We start from the raw sequence: 7154 nt of genomic DNA, 5'->3' as shown, positions 1-7154 counted from the left end.
GGAAGGTGAGTTAAACATAAAGAGAAATGGCTCGTTTATTTTAGAATAATAAAAAAAGAAAAAAAACTGACTTTCCACATGAAAAAAAGATATGTAGTTTACTTTTGAATGGGGAATGTACATGATTAAAATAAATATGCCTTCAGTTTCTGCCTTTGTTACTGACTTTCTTGGGTCTCCTATGCATGGTGTGGTGGTTTAAGTGAGAGATGACCTTTAAAAAAAAAAAAAAAGACTGAAGTATTTGAACACTTGGTCAGTTGGTGGCCCTGTTTGTGGAGGGTAACCTTTAGGAAGTGGGATCTTCCTGTTGGAAGCTTGTTCCTGGGGCCAGGCTTAGAGTGTTTATAACCTTGTCCTACTTCTACCTTGCTCTGCCTGTGGGATCTTGACGATGTGAGTGCACAGCTTTCTGCTCCAGCTGCCTCCTGCCATGATGAACTCTGACTCCTCTGGAACCATAGACTAAATAAATTATTTCTTCTATAGGTTGCCTTGGTCATGGTACCTTACCATAGAACAGAAAACTAACACATATGGCTTTCCACACATTCATCTCATCATTGAAGAGTGCCTTTTAAATACTAAATATTTTTGAATGAAACATTTTAAATTTATAATAATTTTCTCATGCTTTTAATTATTATTTGCCTGGAAAATTAATATACACCAACTCTGAACATATCTAGAAGTGAATTTTACCAATTCATAATATCTTTACATTATGAAGCTCTCCATACCCTATCATAGCTGACCTTTAATAAAGCCTTGTAAAATGCTTTCCTCTATTGCTCTTGTTCCTTTTACTCCTGAACCATATTCCTATATGCAGGCTGAAGCTTTACAATTTATCCAAACAGTTCATGATTTTACCTTTGTTTTAAAGATCTTATTTTAAGCTAGTCATCCTTGGTAAATCATTTTGTAAGCTCTACATTACCACCTTCTAAATTCAATGACCTTTTCTCTATTCGTCTGTGAGAATACATGTTACATATCCATAACAGTCCTTTGAAAGACACTGCTGGATGACAGTGTGGTTCATTTTTTGAAATGTTGAAATTCAAAACAATTAAGACCTATTTGATCTCTGAGAGTAAATCACCATGGAAGTACAAAAAGTCATTATTAAACCTACTCTGTATTTCAATGAAGCCAATTTTCAGTACTAAAAGACCGGTGATTCAGAGGAATTCCAGTGATGTTCCCTAAATATGTGTAACATTTTGAAAATATTCTTTGCTTAGCTCATCTTGTAGTGTACTCACAGAACCCAGCACACCAATAAATACATTTGGAGTATATCTATTAATCCAACTTAACAATTCTTGGCAAGCATATTTTTGTACCCTAGAAAGAGTTCTACATACTTGGAGTACACAACTACTCAGATCATATTAACTCTTGGAGCTATCATAGTATGGTTTATTTTAGTCTATAAAAATGACAAGAGTTCTGTTTCATTTATATTTTTTTAATTCTTAGTGTTTTATGTTATGACATTATAGTTTCTTCCTCATTAAGAACATCAGCTCATCTCTCGATCAGATCCCATCTGATATCTTTGGGACATTTGTATAACTGAAGTTTATATTCTTTCCTCTTTCTCTTCATTATAAAATTTCTAGAGTATTGTATATTCTTATAGCTTTCTCAAAAGATCAAATATGCATCAAATTCATTGTTTTTTGAATAAATCCATTTTATTTCCCTATATTACTTTTCTCTAATTTTAAGTTTATACATGAAATCTGAACATATCTAATATTGAAGTTTACCAGTTCATATTGTCTTTACATTGTGAAACTCTCCATACCCTACCATAGCTGGACTTTAATAAAATCTTGTAGAATGCATTCTTGTTTTGTTGTTGTTCCCTTTACTCCTGAACCATATTCCTGCACCACATTTGAGTTCTTCCTATTAAAAAAAATAGGTCTGCCACAGACCACTCCACAGTGAATGCATTCATGCTTATTCACACATTTGGTGTTAATTTTACCCGATTTACTGTATGATCTATGACTAGTGCTTCCCGGTATATCCAGCTAAATCCATTCCTTGGGTACATATGTTTATATCAGGGTTGGAGCATGCAAAATCTAAACTAAGATATTTTTGAAATAAAAACACATCAGAAGGATGTATTTGATAATTTTAACTCTTTTTTATATAATTACCATGTCAAAGAAATATTCTTTTACTTACTCAATAACTATGTTTCCTAAAAAAAATCAAAAAAATTCTTCAAAGATTTTGAGCAGTGTTTTCAAACACGCTGAATGCTAGAATTATGTACATATATATAGTGCTTCATACATCCTGGTTACTATAAGCCTGACATAAAATTATAATTTACAGAATAGCTTTATTTTAAGCTATCATCTGTCACCCTTAAATTTACAACATTTGAATCGTTCCTTATTATAACATAATGTGTTTCTTAAAATTAACATCAGGAACATTTTTGAACTACCTCTAAATATTCAACTGGTGACAATTTGATATAAAAGCTTTAATAAGTATAAAATATCAAGTCTGTAAACTCTAAAATTGTTGTGGCAATAATTTTACAGCAGTTCCTTCCTGAATGACAGTTTGTATCACTCAGTAAATCACTTACAAACATTCAGTTCTTCCCTCATTTGTCAAGGAGTTCAGGGTTTTTTAAATTCACTAGTTTTAGGTTTCTACAATTCTTCCTGGGAAAGCAGCTCTAGATCTTATTGACAACATAGGATATTTGTGAGAATTTAGGTGGTGACCAGTGTAAGAGGAACTTTCACCCCAACACATGCACTGTGGCATTGTTTTCCAGCATTACATTTAGAGAATTCTAGAAAAGCATTGAATCTGGCAGTTATTCACAGTCTTGGCTACAGGAGGCCAATTCTGTGCTGGATCAAATGTTAAGTTAGTTCCAAGAGAGAATGAGAAAGGAAAGTAAAAGCAATTTCTCTTTATTCCCTTAGCTTTAAGAATTCACATTTTTCAAGAGTGGCTGAAAATATTCTCTATCAGCAGATAAAATCCAAAGGAAGAAAATTTGGGGGGGGGGGAAGAATCCAAAAGAAATTAAGAAAATTTCTGTTTAATAATAATAATAAGATTTAAGTTCTACATCATCTTATAAGCAATTTCTGCTTATCTTTCAAAGATGCTTTCACGTAAATATTTGTCTTCTTAGGTTTATCTATGCAAATGAAGTCTAGTAATTGTCATTAGGATGAAAACTATTTATATTCCATGAATTAGGGTGGCTAGCATGGTATACTGCAAAAACCTGTGACTGATGACTGAAAGATATGGACAGAAATGGAAACAAGTTCACAGTTCCGCTAAAAGAAAATCTCAAAGCTTTTTGTAATGCCTGTGATCTCTTTCGACTTCTACTAAAAATAGTTTCTCATGGTGTATTCCCCTCCAAAAAATCATGGTTCACTTATTTAATGTTGAAATAATTTGGAAAAATTCCTCCTGAAATTAACCTTTGATGAAATTATAACCCTCAACTGACAAAAATGTATAAAATTGGGGAAGATAAATTTAGTCTGAAATTACTGAAAGCCTTCATTAAGTCTTAATATATGCTGTCAGCTTTAGACTAAATAATAGATGAGATTTTAACATAATCAGAAGAAAACTGCTGCTACCTGCCTCTGCTGCTGTCACAATGAAATTGACAAGATAATTTTGAAAATAAGGCCTTCTCCAAGTCACTTCATGGATCTGACAAGCACACAGTATTTAGAATTATATGTGTTCACACAGAAAATGATTCAGTCCACATGGATGTAAGATAGTTGAGTGTAAGATCAAAAATACTCTATTTTAAGGAATGTGATATCACTTGTGTTAACAAATAAACAGTCATCTCATATGTCAGCAATTCTTTCCTTCTAGAAAAATTGCCATTGTTCAATTTATGTGTAATTGCCTTCATATAAGCTTTTTATATTTAGACATTCAGGTAATCAACAAAGGTATAACTTACTTTTGTGTGTTACACGGTGATACTGTGACTTTTGGACTCATTAAGGTCTTCCTTTATTAATATGTTTAACTCACATTATAATTAACAGCAGGAAGAAATTTGCTAGTTTACAATTGGAAAATTGTGCAGGGGGAAATATATTTATACTCTTAGTGGACATGCAGTAGTACAAAGCTAAACATATTCAAAGGTAGTCTATCATCTCACAATATTATATCTAAAATAAGCAAACACTGCTTCTCTTTCAAGGTGAATATAAAACAAAATAATCAAATGACTTGGGACTTTAAAATCAAAGTTTGTGGAGAAGTGTTGTGAAATAAATATTTATTATATTCTGTATGTATTATTTGACTTTTCAATGAGTTAACAGTTATTTCCATCATAAAAATCTCATTCATAGATTGCCTACATGTTTTTAATTGTTGGCAATTCATAAAAAAATCATTAAATTTCTTTTTATTTTTGTGTATGAGTGTTATGCCAGCACGTGTGTAAGTGCACCAGAGTCTTGCACAGCCTATAGAGGACAGAATAGGTCATTGGATCCCCTGAAACTGGATTTATGGACTCTCATTAGCTTCCATGTGGGTATGGATATTTGAATTCAGGTCCCCTGAAAGATCAGCCAGTGTTCTTAACTGATGAGCCATCTCTCCATCCAAAATTATTATATTTCAAATCAGAGATCTATAGCACTTTGAAGCAGTTAAAACAATTATTAAGTAAAAATGTTTCAATCTCTTATATTACTTATGAAAGGAATTCTAATTTACTTGCTAAAAGGAACACAGAATCAGGGATCTTACAGTCAATTGATCATTTATTTTGAGTAGAGGCTGGAGAAGGTAATAATATTTCTTTACAGCCTCTTATCATCAAACTAAACAAATGCCCTTAGGATTAAAGATTAATTTTTTTCATTAAAATTTAATCAAAGTTAATGAATCCTTTAAATTTGAAATATTATATGATACTGTGAAGTTAGTAACATTCTTGTATAAACTATGCTGCTTAACCATGGAGAGAAATAATTTCTATTATTCTTCCATCTTCCTAAAATGGGGCAGGAAAGAAACACAGCAGGGAGATGTTCATGAACTCAACTGAAAGCTAAGTACAATAGACAGGTCACATTTTGAATTGCCAACTTTGATGTGTCTTTACTTCTATATTACAAATCATGTCATATTTAGAAAGTTTCAACATTGAGGATCAATTGAGCAGTGTCCCTGATCTTCAAGAAGCCTGAATTTCCAAAGAGACACATTGATGGAGGGCTTTCTTTTTTTCTTTCTCCCTTTTCATTAAATGCCTCTAAGCAAAATGTTCAAGATGGAAGGACACAAAGAAAGCTCAGGAGCTTGAGATGAAGGTATCATTTTTTATCTGAATAGTAAAGAAAATATTAGCTTTGAAAAACAAAAACATGTATTTCAGATGTGTTACATAGATTAAGGCAAATAGGTAGTTGGCTTAATGTGTTCCTTTAGAAATATCCTAGAAGCTTGAGCAACTAGATCTCATTACTCACCAAAATTCTCAGAGCTTCTTTCCTAAACAGAACAAGCTCATTATCAGGGGAAAGTGAAATGGTATGCCTCAGTGATCAGACTGCATCGTGGATGAATTGCATATTGATCAGGAAATGAAAGAAAGGCACTGTATAGTCTACCAAAGTAAGAGAATGGTTTAAATTTGTAGCAGATAATGTAACCTCAATAACCTTAAAACCTATCAAAGTGCCATATTTAAATTTTGTGAGAAAAAATGAAATACATTGTATTTTGTGCCTCTTGTCATAACCCTTGACAATATTTTAAGTAAATCACTAAATACTCGAAATAGGTGGAGTAACCTTGAGGTTTTATTTTTAATATACTAATCAGATAACAGATTAATTATATCTTGTATCATATTCAAAGGCAAATTGTTTTCTTATCTTAGTATATGAAATCAGAGACCACAGTAGGTAGATACCGTCATATAACTAATGGGTAAATATTTATGAACATTTTGACAAAATGAATAAGTAGAATTCATTTATATCAAATGAAAACAAGACACCAAGAAAATCTGATTCCAATGACCCCATAAGCAACAGATCTCAGCTTACATGAAATCATTTCTTCCGGACAGACTGTTAGTCAGTAAAGAATTCTTGAATAAATGCAGCTAGGAAGACTAGCAATGCCTCCTAAGAGGGGTAGATTTCTCGACTAACCAGTGCCTTTGAAAGCCAGGAAAATTGATAATCACTTCAACAGTGCAGCTCGAGTTAAGAGCCCATATGAGAGAATGCACAAGATCATCAGTTAAGGAACAATAGGGAACTACCTAAGCACTACACAGCACCTAGAACTTGTTTCACACTCACAAGGTCCATGAGATGCAATAACTCTGGAGTTTTCAGAATCAGAAATATGTGAAACAAAATGTTTCATGCTTTTATGAATTCTATGGTGAATCAGTATTTGTAAATAATATTTTATCAATGGCATTCCTTTAATTCCAGGACTTAAGAGGTAGAGGTAGTCATTTCAGAAGGTCAAGATCAGCCTCAGTTACATAGTGATGGTAAGGACCACTATCAATAGTCATTCTTTAAATAAATAAAAAATGATAACATAAAGAACACATCATATTTATATTTACATATTCTATATTTAATAGTCTAAGAAGATAGAGTAAACACAGATAAGACCAAAGACATTTCAGTTAATCCTCCAGGATTCTGTGTCTGTACTATGTTCTTTTACAGAGAAAAACAAGAGACTAAAGTATAGCAAAGATTGTCCCAGATCAGAGATGAAGATCCAAAAAATAAAATGAGGTAGACTTTATATCCATGCTCAGATGCCAAGGAGCTCAGAAAGTAACCGACTGAGACTAGTAATAATCAGATATATAGAGATTAGAAACACATATGCATCTTAGTGTTGATTGTATTAAAAATGAATTTTTCTGTATGAAAATGTGTATTTTAATAATGAAATGGAGATCTTTTTCAAAGTTTAAAACCTCATTTAATTTATGTTCTATAGTGTTTATATGGAGTACAATATTGTATAACTGTACTAATTCATCTGTAAACCTAAAAATTTATAGCCAATTTTGAAAGAGATGTACTTTAGCTCAGAAAAATGTTATTGAATAGGTT

At 32.1% G+C, this 7154-nt stretch overlaps 1 protein-coding gene across 2 annotated transcripts in view; it reads right to left on the bottom strand.

Annotated features, from left to right (window-relative positions):
• Cadm2 (cell adhesion molecule 2) overlaps nucleotides 1–7154 on the bottom strand; it is a 1155779-nt gene that overhangs the window by 633757 nt on the left and 514868 nt on the right. The window lies entirely within an intron of this gene.

This window comes from Nannospalax galili, unplaced genomic scaffold, assembly GCF_000622305.1.
Source record: "Nannospalax galili isolate Female #2095 unplaced genomic scaffold, S.galili_v1.0 scaffold293, whole genome shotgun sequence".
In the NCBI taxonomy this organism is placed as follows: Eukaryota; Metazoa; Chordata; class Mammalia; order Rodentia; family Spalacidae; genus Nannospalax; species Nannospalax galili.
This window is presented reverse-complemented; position numbering and strand designations above follow the sequence as displayed.